We start from the raw sequence: 12,255 nt of genomic DNA on the forward strand, positions 1-12,255 counted from the left end.
AAAAGGGGGGATTTATATGGAATTGATTTATTCAAAACTGCTGTAAGGTTTGTTCTTAAATACCTTAACCATTATACTACTATATACTGCAAATTTTTTTATACTATAAACTGATCAGATCTGGAAGATAGCAATCAAAAAAAGCAAAAGAGAGTGTGTTCTGAGGCAAATGGAATTAATGGAGTTTTACAAATACAAGACCAGTTACTATTCAGTTGATTCAACTATTAATTTCTCATAGGTTTTGTGATGTAATTTGTAGTATCTTATTTTGCACTAGATACGTATTTATCATCAGCAAAAGATCCACATGATTAATGAAGACCTAGAAAAACTCAAGAATAAAATAATTGCTCAACAGTAGAAATTAGAGGTCAGAAGAAGCAAAGGTCAAAATCTAAGAGCTGTGAGTTATTAAGTACTCATGTTCTAATTTTCCCGGCATAAAAAGTGGTAAAAGATGAGCTCAAAAGGAATGATCCAGCATAGAGGATCACTTGCCTGGAAAAATAATGAGCAGAGAAAGGTGATTAGGACAGTTCAAGGAGTCTGTGAAGGGTACAGAGAAAAACAAGAAAAATTTTCATTTATTTTCAAGGCAAAGGTGCCATTAATTTGACAAATGGCTGGATCATGGTTGTGCTGTTGACCAAATATATTTATAGTGTCAGAAAGATGTGGTGTGGCAATGAGAAGTGGAATAGTTTGAAACTATGGTTAGCAAAACAAAGTCAGGAAAATAAAAATTTTCTGAAAAGTTTTCAAAATGTTGAGGAATAAACCTATAAATAATTGCCATTCTTTGAAGCTCAATACCCTTTGTTTGTTTGCTTTTAAGTTTTTATTGTGAATTGAGTGAACGTTTACAGAATAGATCATCAGTTTTACATTTAACAAATGTAAAACAAATACAATTCCTTTCATTTCCATGATTACAATCCTTTCAACCTGCTTCCTCTCTGAGTTTCTTATTTGCATTCCTCCTTCTTTCCCAAGTCTTCTGATAGAATTTTGCAAGACCATTGACTTCTTCATTACAAATACCTTTTATAAACAGAATACAAGGTGACTATATACATGGACCTCACCAGATGGAATACACAGCAATCAAACTGACTACATTTGGAAACGCTCCAAATCATCAGTCAAAAGAAGGCAGACAGACTATGGAACACACCATCAATTGTTCATATGCAAGTTTAGGCTGAAGTTGAAGAAAATGAAAACAATTCCATGAGAGCCAAAATTTGACCTTGAACATATCCAATCTGAATTTAGAAATCATCTCCAGAACAACCTTGGGAAATCTGGTTCTTGAGTCAATGCAATTAACTGAATCCAAACTGCATCTTTGTAAACATGGACATTAAATTTCTTTATCTAGAAAATTAAGAGAATGCCAATACTAAAATTCAGAGTTTTGCTAAAGCATTACCTATTTTCTCATTAGAAGTTAAAGCACATGATAAAAATATGAAGATGTAACTACTAGATTCGTAGAAACTTTTTGCTTGTATGCTGTGTTGTGCTGAAAACATTTCATAACAAAATCAGGAAACAATGATGCTAATCTCAACACTGATACCTCTCCAAGCTTTAGTAAAGCAGAGAATTGGAAACCCTTCAGTGAAAAACATACACATTTGGCCATTGTTGGTTGTTGTTGTTGTTGTTAAGTGCCGTCAAGTTGATTCCGACCCATAGCAACCCTTTATAGGATTTCCAAGGAGCAGCTGGTGAGCTTGAACTAATGATGTTGCAGTTGAAATGACTTTGCAGTCTGTCACATTAGTCCACAGTGCCACACCAGGACTTCAATTAAAATACTACATTTGGATGTTGCTATTACTGCCTGGTTGGTTCCAACTCATAAAGATTCTATGTACAACAGATCAAAACACTACCCTTCCTATATCATCCTTAAAACCATCGCTAGGTTTGAGTCCATTGTTGCGATCACTTTGTCAATCCATCTTGTTGAGGGTCTTCTTTGTAGCTTGTTGATGGTCTACTTTACTAAGCATGATGTCCTTTCCCAAAGGCTAGTCCTTCCTGATAACATGTCCAAAGTAAGTGAGACAAAGGTATTCTTTCTTTTTGTTTTTTTAATATTTGGACACTTTGCTTGGCAATAATGTCCAGTCTAAAAAATATTATTATCTAATCCAGGAATTCCACTTTGGGAAAAAGTTCCAAATATATATTTAAAAAATTAAATAGCATGTACTCAGATATTTATATGTCAAGATTCCTTTATTAACTTAGTTATATCTATAATGTAATCTCCCATAAATTTATTATTACCATTGTTATTATCATAGCTGTTTTAGCAATACTCAAGGTCAGTGGTTCAAACTCACCAGTCACTTCTTGGAAACCTTATGTAGGGTCACTATGAGTTGTAACTGACTTGACAACACTTAACAATAACAACATAAAATAATATTTGTAATAATGTAAAATGCCAGGAATAACAATAATTTCCATAAGTTTAAGAGTTTTAAATTAAATGATCAATTGAATTGAAATGAAAATTCTAGTCATGAGCCAAAATGCTTTGTGTTAATAAATCAATGAAGCAGAAGAATCTGCCATGTATGTGTGAGTGGATACACAGATGGTAAATTTTCAGGAAATAGAGATAGTTCAAGTAGAGTTTGAATAGAAGGACTTAACCGAGGATGTTTTTCCAGAGATAATTACAAATGCCATACACCTTAATCTTGTTAAAATATTGACCTGTGTCTGTGTCCAAAGAGTAAACTTATAACTGAAATGGCAGGACTTTTCTTCACAACCTGAAATACTGTGCATTTAGAACATTAAAATGGACATTGGGCCTTGCAGAGTGATAAATGGGGAAAATGGAATCAGTACTTATCCTACAGTAGGACTCCAGGTGAAGGTTAGGGAAATTAAAAACACATAAAGGAGAAGAAAAACAAATGAGACCCCTTGCAGTGAAAGGAACTGTAACTCATCCCAACAGCCTTCCTTTTTCACATTTTCCCTTAGCAAGGACCTTGAGCTGAAACCCAGCAGGAACGGATCCCTGAGCTTGTTTGAACAGTGAATTCCAGAGCCTGGTCTTTACTGTTCAATGTGGGATGCCTCTATTGTACTTCAGAGTCCCCATAGAGTCAACTGAATCTTTATCAGATTTGAATCTCTCCCTAAAGCATTCCCTCCCCAATCCTTCCTCCTCTCCCCTTTCTTTTCAAAGGTATCAGATTTGATTGTAGTCAAAGCCTTTCTCTGTTCATTCCATTTCCTTCCCACTGTATTTTACAGACAATTCCCCTTAATTACTCTTTTTACTCCTAAAATTTAGCTCAGAGCATTGGTAGGTTCAGTTTCAGCTTCTCAGGGAGATGAGGCTTTTTTCAGTCTACTGTGGTGAATCCAGGTGGGGACTCCTACCTTGGCTGCTGGGTTTAGGATACTTTCTTGTTCTAATCCTCAGTAATCTTTGCAGATGCTTCTGGATGCCCTCCCGAAAAGAAAAACAAATCACATACATTTATTATATATACTCTGAGATAAATAGACCCAAATGTTTTTCATCCCATTGAAAGGAATAATGTCTTATGAGAGTCCCATTGTGTCAAGTTGAGTCTGGCTAACTTGACAGCTGACGGGGTGGCTAGAAGGACTTCCCAGGGTCCAGTCAATTTTTTTCTATTTGGGTTTCAGGTCCGTCTCTCCATGTTCTGAGCAGAATATGATCTCCAGGCTGGAAGGGGTCAGGTTACCCGTAGGGAAGGAAGCAGACCTGGGAAGAACAATTTTACAAATAGAAAGTGTGTGGTGGAGGTGTTGTGCATACCACTTCATCTTTGGTTGAGGTCAGGTAGAGGGTTCTGGGAAGGTTTACTGTATACAACTTTATAAGGGCTCAATTTAAGCCCGCTTCTGGGGACTACCTGAATTTGAAACAGGGCTAAGGCAACACCTGGTCCCAATGTAGATAAATTTCCTGACAGTTTTGTCATTTGTCTCTTTAGTGTATGGTTCATTTTCTAGAACCTCCACGTTGAATGCAATCTCCATTTAATCTTTAGGTGTTCACTGCTCTGTTGTCACTTTGGACACTCTGGAAGTCCAAACTTGGAGGTAATCTCCTTCAAGAGGATTTTCACTATTTCTGAAGTTCTTAGTTCTGGTGGGGAAAAACCTCTACCCAACCAGAACAGTTGTCTACAAAAACAAAACCAGCAACTATTTAATTCCCGAGCTTGGGGGCATCTGCATGAAATCAGCCTGTTAATTTTCTGGGGGGTGTTTTCCTTGATATTGGTTCAGGACAGCCTGTCCTGGGATTGCTCTTGAGGCAGGTAATGGTCAGAGCTAACCTACTGAACGATTTTTTTGAAAATGTCTTGTTCTAGTGCCGGGGCCTAATGAACCAAGTCAGGGCCTTTTTTCCTGTAGTGAGTCATTTCATGGACTCATTTAAGAAGAGCAGGGGCTAGTTTTCATAGGATCAGAAATATTCTATTAAAAAGCCATTTATTTTTTATCTTTTATCTTCTCAGAACTGGAACAATTCCATACCATCTACTTTTCATTCTTTAACCCCTCTCTCCAATCCTTCAGCCTCAGTTCTACTAAAGTCCTCTGGGTACATACTCAGTTTCTCTTGACAATATTTCTAATGCCCTCGTCAGTGCCATCAGTTCAGCTTTTTCTGAGCTGAGATCCCCAAAAGGAGAGCTATTGTCTCTACCCAGTCTTGTAAGATTACTATTACACACACCCTGCTCTCTGAGTCCCTTTTTCCATGTAACTACTTCTGTTCACTAATAATGTCTAGTCCACAAGATATAGTCAAACAGGTTGGGTTGGCTGGAGAATAATTGGTCAATGATTTCAATAACCATGGTTCAGCCCTCCAGTTGCCACATCAGGGAGGAGGATGGCAGGTTTAGTTGTCCCGTAATTTACAGGGTAAAATTCAGATTGTCCAGTAAAATAACTTGATATTTACTATTCATCCTGTTGTGAGCCATAGGCAGAAGTTGATGCCAAATCATGCTAGACCCCCTTACCCCCTGACATCATTAGTTGTCTGCAGACAATGAAGCTTGTTCAACTATCTGTTGAGTTGGATGGCTTTTTCTGCCAGATCCTCTCCTGAGATTTTTGCATTTATTTTTCCAGTGTCTAGGTTTTTGCATAAGCACATCAGTCCTTATTTAAGGCCTTCTTTCCTTTCAGGGGTCCTCCCCTGGTGTCCTGCAGTCTTACCTCTAGTGGTGTTTCAGGAAGACAGTTACGGCCTGAGACTTCTTGTACTCTCATCTGTTAAATACCTTGAAGGTGATGTTCACCAGCTGGGATGGATTACCCTGCTGAGTGTTTGCCATTTCTTTTTAATATCCAGGGCACTTTGGGAGATAAAAGTCATGTTCATCATTTGGATATTTGCTGAGTTCTGTGTACTCAAGGTCTGTGTACTTACAGTACGCAGTAAGCCAGTACTTACAGTGAGCCTGGTAGATTCATTGTAAGAATTCAGGGGAGTCCTCAGTTGGCTTCTGCTGAATTGCTTGTACCATGTTCACGTTATTTTTGGTTTAGGAATTCCCTTTTTCAGACCTCTGGGAATGCACCTTTTATAGTGCTCCAGTGTAGTGCAGGAGTTACAAATTGGGATGTGAACTACAAGGTCAGCAGTTTGAAACTACCAGCTGTTCCGCAAGAGAAAGATGAGGCCCTCCACTCCTGTAAAGATTTACAGCCTCAGAAACCCTGCGCAGGGTCACTATGAGTCAGAACCGATGACATAGCACATAACCACCACCACCACCACTAGTTGTGGCAGGCCAATTTAGATTTTAATTTGTGTCAGCTAGAGAAATTGCATTGACTGGAGCAATGTTCCTGTTCAGGTTTTTCTCAATGGATGCATGCTGTTTTGTGCCATGCCTTACCTCAGACCATTCTTTTTTGTTGTTTTTTTTCCATCGCTGGTCAGGAGCATTGTCAACAAAGCCTGAATATCTGCCCAATTAGGACAATGGGTAGCAAAAATAGTGGTTATTAGATTTGTTATTTTGGTTGGGTCATCCTGGTGTGGCACTGTGGGTCAGTGCACTGGACCACCAAGTCCGTCGAACAACAAGGTCAGTGGTTCAAGCCCACCAGCCGTTCCATGGAAAACTCACACAGGACCACCGTGAGTCAGAACCAACCCAACAGCACTGAACAACAACATCTCAATAAGAAGGATTTGAATTTTTCCTATTTAACAAGTCCAAGATAGAGAAAGAAGTCTGTGCCCAGTAATATCCTGAAGCTTGCCCTTCGTATTCAATTCTGTGGGCATCTGCAAAGGGGGTGTTGCCTTTCCTCTGTTCCGGGTAGCTAGCTACCAAAATGGGTCATTAGAAGGGTATGGTATAGAGAAATCACTTCCTAACTGCTTTACTCAGTGGCTGAATATGGCCTGGCAGGTTCACTAGGTCAAGTTATAATTTTCTTTAATGGCAGCTGCTGGGGTAACAAAGGTTGTAATAAGACAAGGTTACAATCAAAAGCTATATTTCACAAAAAAGTAACCACTTACATCTCTTTGTATATTCATGTACAGACCTGCTTAGAACTGTTTTTACCTAAAATTCATCTGTATTCACTTTTCCTCTGCCTGGCTTTCATATTAGCAGTATAAGTGCATTATAGTACATATATATGATATAACTTACATATTCTTGGAATTTCCAGGTTGTTTTCAGTTTCTTAAACATAAATACAGGACAAAAACATAGTAATTTTACAAATAGACAGTCTGACGTAGTGGTTTAACAATTTAAGCTGTAAGATGGTATAATAATTTTAAGGATCCATTCAAACGTTATTTTTCCCATCATCTAGATTGAACATTGGCCCAGCTGTATTACAGTAAACACCATTTCATTTGATGTCATAGGTGGTACCCATATAGAAACCAGTTAGAATTATGCTTTACAGTGCTTTTCTTTCATATTGAGGCCTATATTTATTTTAGATACAGAGGTTAACAACAGAAACAGAAGGGGCAGTTTTAGGAAATTACTTCCTGTTTACCATGCCCCTATGTGTGCACCCAGAATAAAGTAAAAAGGGGATCACAAAGTGCAGGCGGAGGTGAGTGCAGGAGACAAAGGGCAGAAGACTCCTAAGAAGATTCAATAGACAGATCCAGACTTTGCTGCTTCTCTCGTGAGAATTTTCAAGTGTCTCTTAGCTTGGAGAGTTTTGATCCAGGATTCCACTCCACGCCAGTAGTGAGGCCTGTCTTCTTAAGCCATATGAAATTCACTACCAGCCCAGTACCAGACACACTTACACATTCCTGCACACCAGACCTCCTTTTTTTTTTTTTTTTTAAACTCCCAAATCTTCAAGAGTTCTGGGTGGGCTTGCTTGCATATCTTTTCAAATGCAAATGTCTCAACTCAGGCTCGGCTCAAGATACCACCTCAAAGTTCTAATGAATTCAATCAAGCATAGGCCAAAGGCCAGCTTACAAAATTTCCATAATCATAATTCCATTTCACCCCCCCCCTCTTTTTTCCCCCAAATCCATTAACATACTTCCTAAGGGTGTTGGCTCATTATGAGAATTCCCATTGTACTTAAGTGTATGTGGCACCCTTGGTTGGTGTTGCAACAGACAAGGAGGGTGTTTATTCAGTTGCCTGCCTGGCCATGTCCTTCTCGGGAATTTAGACATGTCACCCGTATAAACCCTGAGCCTGGTCACTTTCTTTTGAGGATGAGTGACTGTTATGCCTTATGATGTCATCGCAGAAGAGCAGGTTAAGGCCCACTCAGACTCCATAGCTGGAGCTGTGGAACCGTACACAGGAGCAACAAGCTGTGCTTGGTTACATGCACACTCGCATTCAATCAGTCACACAGAATTTATGGCAATTCCACCCTTTTGGGAAGTCCCTGACAGAGGCCTCTAGGTGAAACCTTAGAAGGGGATCAGCCTTCCACTTATGTCTGTAGGAACAGGCCTGACTGGATTAGTCTTGGCTGGCTTCTATGGTTCTACCTCTCCTATTGAGTCCAGTTGCGTGAGGTGGGTGCAGCGACTGGCTGCCCCCACTAGGAGGAGGAGGGACCATCAAATGTGGTGGTGGTATGCTGTCTCATCCACTAAAGGGTGCTCGACATCAGCCACTCCCTGACTCTGATCCTGTGGCTCAAGAGGCCAGCACAGTTGGTTTCCTGGTCAGGGAACCAAATGTTACAGCAGTCTGAGATTTGTGGTTGAAGAAAGCGAGGCCACTTGGAGAGGTGAAGCAGAGTTTCAGATTTTATTAAGCCAGTTGAACCAGAGGAGCTGATTTCTCTAGATTCTGGTCATTGACCAGGTCTGACACCCTTTTCACACCCTTACCACACTTCAGAAGACCAGGCTCAGTCATTCCTTCACCTGCTTGGTCCCTCAGGGATGGGGATTAACAACGGGTCCCTGTTCTGGAGGAGAGGGTCCACACAGTAAGAAATCTCACGGGCGCACGCTTAGCAGACAGTTGCCCTGGAACAAGGGACCACCTCGGAACCCGCTGTTCCTGGGGCAGCAAGAGCTCCATGGCCGGCCCTTTGAGGGCAGAGAAGAGAGGATTCTTGGCCCATGCACCAGAAATGTTACCGGAGTCGCTCTAATAGAGTTGCCAAAGCCACATGGGTTGTAACAAAGGAAGGGCTTTATTGTGCCAGCATGTGGCTCAGTGAATTCGGATCCAGAGGATGAGCCCCCTCTTCTCTGTGGGAGGATATTTTATAGGGAATAGGGGTGCATACATGAGCCCATTTGGGATTGGTTAGCGGGGGCCGACAGCTTCACGGGGCTACCTGGGATTGACTGGTTCAAAAATATGGTGGGGAAGGATGTATGAGCATTCAAGCAAGCAGTTACAAAAGTGGAAGCAGATAAACATTAGCTTGGGGTTTTGTTCCCTCCAGAAGTGGGTCAAGAACAGATTAGCCTGGGTAATCACATGAGGCTGAGGTGGTCTGTTGCTAGAATGTGAACTCTGCTCCGGGAATGAGGTATGAGCCTGGGGGACATGGGGCCAGCGCCTATTTCCTCACGCTTGCCTGCCGCAATTCTAAGAAGCAGAATTTTGGAAAAGTATTTTAAGCAATCTAAAAGGATTTAAGCTTTTCAGTGATTAATCCCTCAGATGTCATCCATCTGTTTTCTTCCTAGATCTATAAATTTTGTCCATTTCAAAGAAAGGTGACCCAAGATAATGTAGAAATTATCAAATAATATCATTTATATCACATGCCAGTAAATTTTGCTGAAGATAATTCAAAAACAGTGGCAGCGGTACATTGATAGGGAGCAGCGAAAAATTCAACTCGGATGTAGAAGAAGACATGGAACCAGAGTTATTATTGCTGATGTCAAATGGATCTTGATTTAAAGCAGAGAATACCAGAAAGAATTTTATTTGTGTTTTATTGACCATGCAAAGATCTTTCACTGTGTGGATCATAACAAACTATGGATAACACTGTGAAGAATGGAAATTCCAGAACACTTAATTGTGCTCTTTCAGAACTTGTCCATAGTACAGAAAGCAATCATTTGAACAAAACAAGGTATTACTTTATGGTTTAAAATCAAGAAATGTATGTATGAGATTTGTGTCTTTTTACCATACTTATTTGATCTGTACACTGAGCAAATAATTGCAGAGGATGGACTATATGAAGAAGAACATGGCATCAGGATTGGAGGAAGGCTCATTAGCAACCTGCAATATGCAGATGATACAACCTTACTTTTGTTTCACAGTCGTTATTCCTTTGCTCTGATTCTGTGCCCTGATATCAATTAAACTCTTTTTTGATTGTAAGGAACAGATTTTAGTCCAGATCTGCTTATTCCAAGAAATAGAACTTTGGAAAACTATTTGAAGAAATCTAAAAGGATTTAGAAAGTGTTTTGGTGTTGTTCAGAAGATTTTCAGTAACTAATTCCTCAGAAGTGATCCACCTGTTCCTTCTTCATAGATTTGTATTTAGGTCCATTCCAAAGAGAGGAGGCCCAATAGAATGCAGAAATTATCAGACACTACCTTAATGTCATATGCTACTGGACCTAAAGAGCAAAATATCCTTACAATAAAATTTCCTAGCTGCATTTGCTAAGCAGAGAGCTTAATAGCTCATGTTGACAACAAAATCTTCCCTTTTCGCTTTGTAATTTTCATAGTTTGAGACACAAATTATTTCAGGATCTCAAAAGCTGAGGGTAATTTTGAGTTGTACTTTTTTTTATCCCTTTAAAACTTCCAACAAACAAGTAAAAAAAAAAAAACCAACAAACTTGAGAGTGAGAAAGTAATCCAGTGAACTAATGGAAGCAAATAGAATATTAACCTGGTGGAAATATTTTACAAATAAATGAATTGATTCCAAGAAGCACTTTTTAGTAACTTCACTTTTCAAGGAATACAATAATCCAAAATGTAGAGGTTATGCATCCACACCTAAAAGAATCAGAATATATACATAAAAAAAAAGAAAATCACCTCATTTTATAGACAAGAAAACAGACACAAAATAAGTGCTTTTTGTTTTTTTAAAGACTTGATAGCTTATAGTATTGTAAGAGAGGAAGAATTCAATCCAGACCTCCTGACCCTAAATACAGGGTTCTTGGAACTAGCTATGATATTCTAGAATGATATTACAGTTTCACAAGATATTTTGACTCTCTTGGTTGTTGGAATATTTCAGTAAAAGTAATGGGGGCTACTCTATTGGGGAAAAAGAATCCTACTCATTTCTGTAAAAGAATGCTTTTTCAGTGAAGCAATTCTTTATGTTTTTAGGATGAGCATTTGCCTGGAAAGATTAAATTGTCAGTGATAAAGTTTTGATTATCTTCAGCCTTGTACTTAAGGACATTTTATAAAGTTAAACATCATGACTATGATTATTGCTCTGAGGTTTTAATTAATAATGAATTTCAACATTTTTCTGATGGCTTTAGAAAATCTAGTTGAATTTGGACAAAATATATCTTATAATTCCTTAATTAAAATTTTAATTCAAAGAATTATTAAGAATAAAGTAGAAGTTGACTATTTTGGGCCTGGGAGATGTAAAGCTAAATAATACATAGTTTCTCCTTTTCAGGATGTAAGGTAATGCAGTAAGTAGACTAGTAAGGAGAAAATTAAAGTGCTATAGAACTATAGAAACTTATCAGAGGGTGTGTGTGTGTATAAGATTAAGGAGCTCTGGTAGTGTAGTGGTTATGAATCGGCCTGCGAATCTCACAGTCAGCAGTTCGAAACTACCAACTGTTCTGTGGGAGAGGCTTTCTCCTCTTATAAAGATTTACAGCCTCGGAAACTCTGTACAGGGGCACTATGAGTCAGAACCAAATCCATGGCACATAACAACAACAATTTATAAGATTATGGTTCTTTAACTTAATTATCCACAATTTTGGGTCTTCATTTTTCTTCTCTATCCATAGGTGAAATGCTGACTCGGGACTGCAATTTTCATGATGACGTTTAGGAAGTTACGTACTGAAGAAGATGAAACTTTGCTAGATTCTTGGAGGTGAAAACCCAGACATGAATTATTTCCTGTATCATTTTGGTTACAAATCAGGTTGCTAATCTCCTGGTCAGCAGTTTAAACCACCAGAAGTTCTGTGGGAGAAAGATGAGACTTTCTGCTCCAGTAAAGATTTATAGCCTTGGAAACCCTCTGAGTCGGGACCAACTCCACAGCACATCACCACCACCACAGATGAAAATAAGATGTCAAACATACAAGGCTAAAAGTTGCAAGGTTTATAAATTTGAGGCAGACAATATTATGGAAATTTAGAGATGGAAAAAAGTGTATTCTAGATAGGAAGAATAGATTCCACACACAAGTCAGTTCTTTAGCTGGTTGAGCATGATTAAGGTGCTTGAAATTTATCAAGGGGAAAACATTAAGGATATTTCAAGAATGCAAGTAAGCATCAATATGTTTGGTATTTATTTTTTATTAATGGAGAAAACAACCATTTCTGTATGGTCAGAGCATACAGTATATTGAAAAAAAGTAATAAAAATTAAGTTTTGAAAAGTAATTTGGAGCTAACTGTATAGATCATTAAAAGACAAGGTACTGATTTAGCAATTTACCAATCTGGAGCCATCAAAGGTATATGAACTAAAGAGTTCATGGGATAAGAATTGTAATTCAAGAAAATTAATCTGCTAGTCTCAAATGGTCTGA

Source organism: Chrysochloris asiatica, unplaced genomic scaffold (genome assembly GCF_000296735.1).
Source record: "Chrysochloris asiatica unplaced genomic scaffold, ChrAsi1.0 scaffold00069, whole genome shotgun sequence".
Classification (NCBI taxonomy): Eukaryota; Metazoa; Chordata; class Mammalia; order Afrosoricida; family Chrysochloridae; genus Chrysochloris; species Chrysochloris asiatica.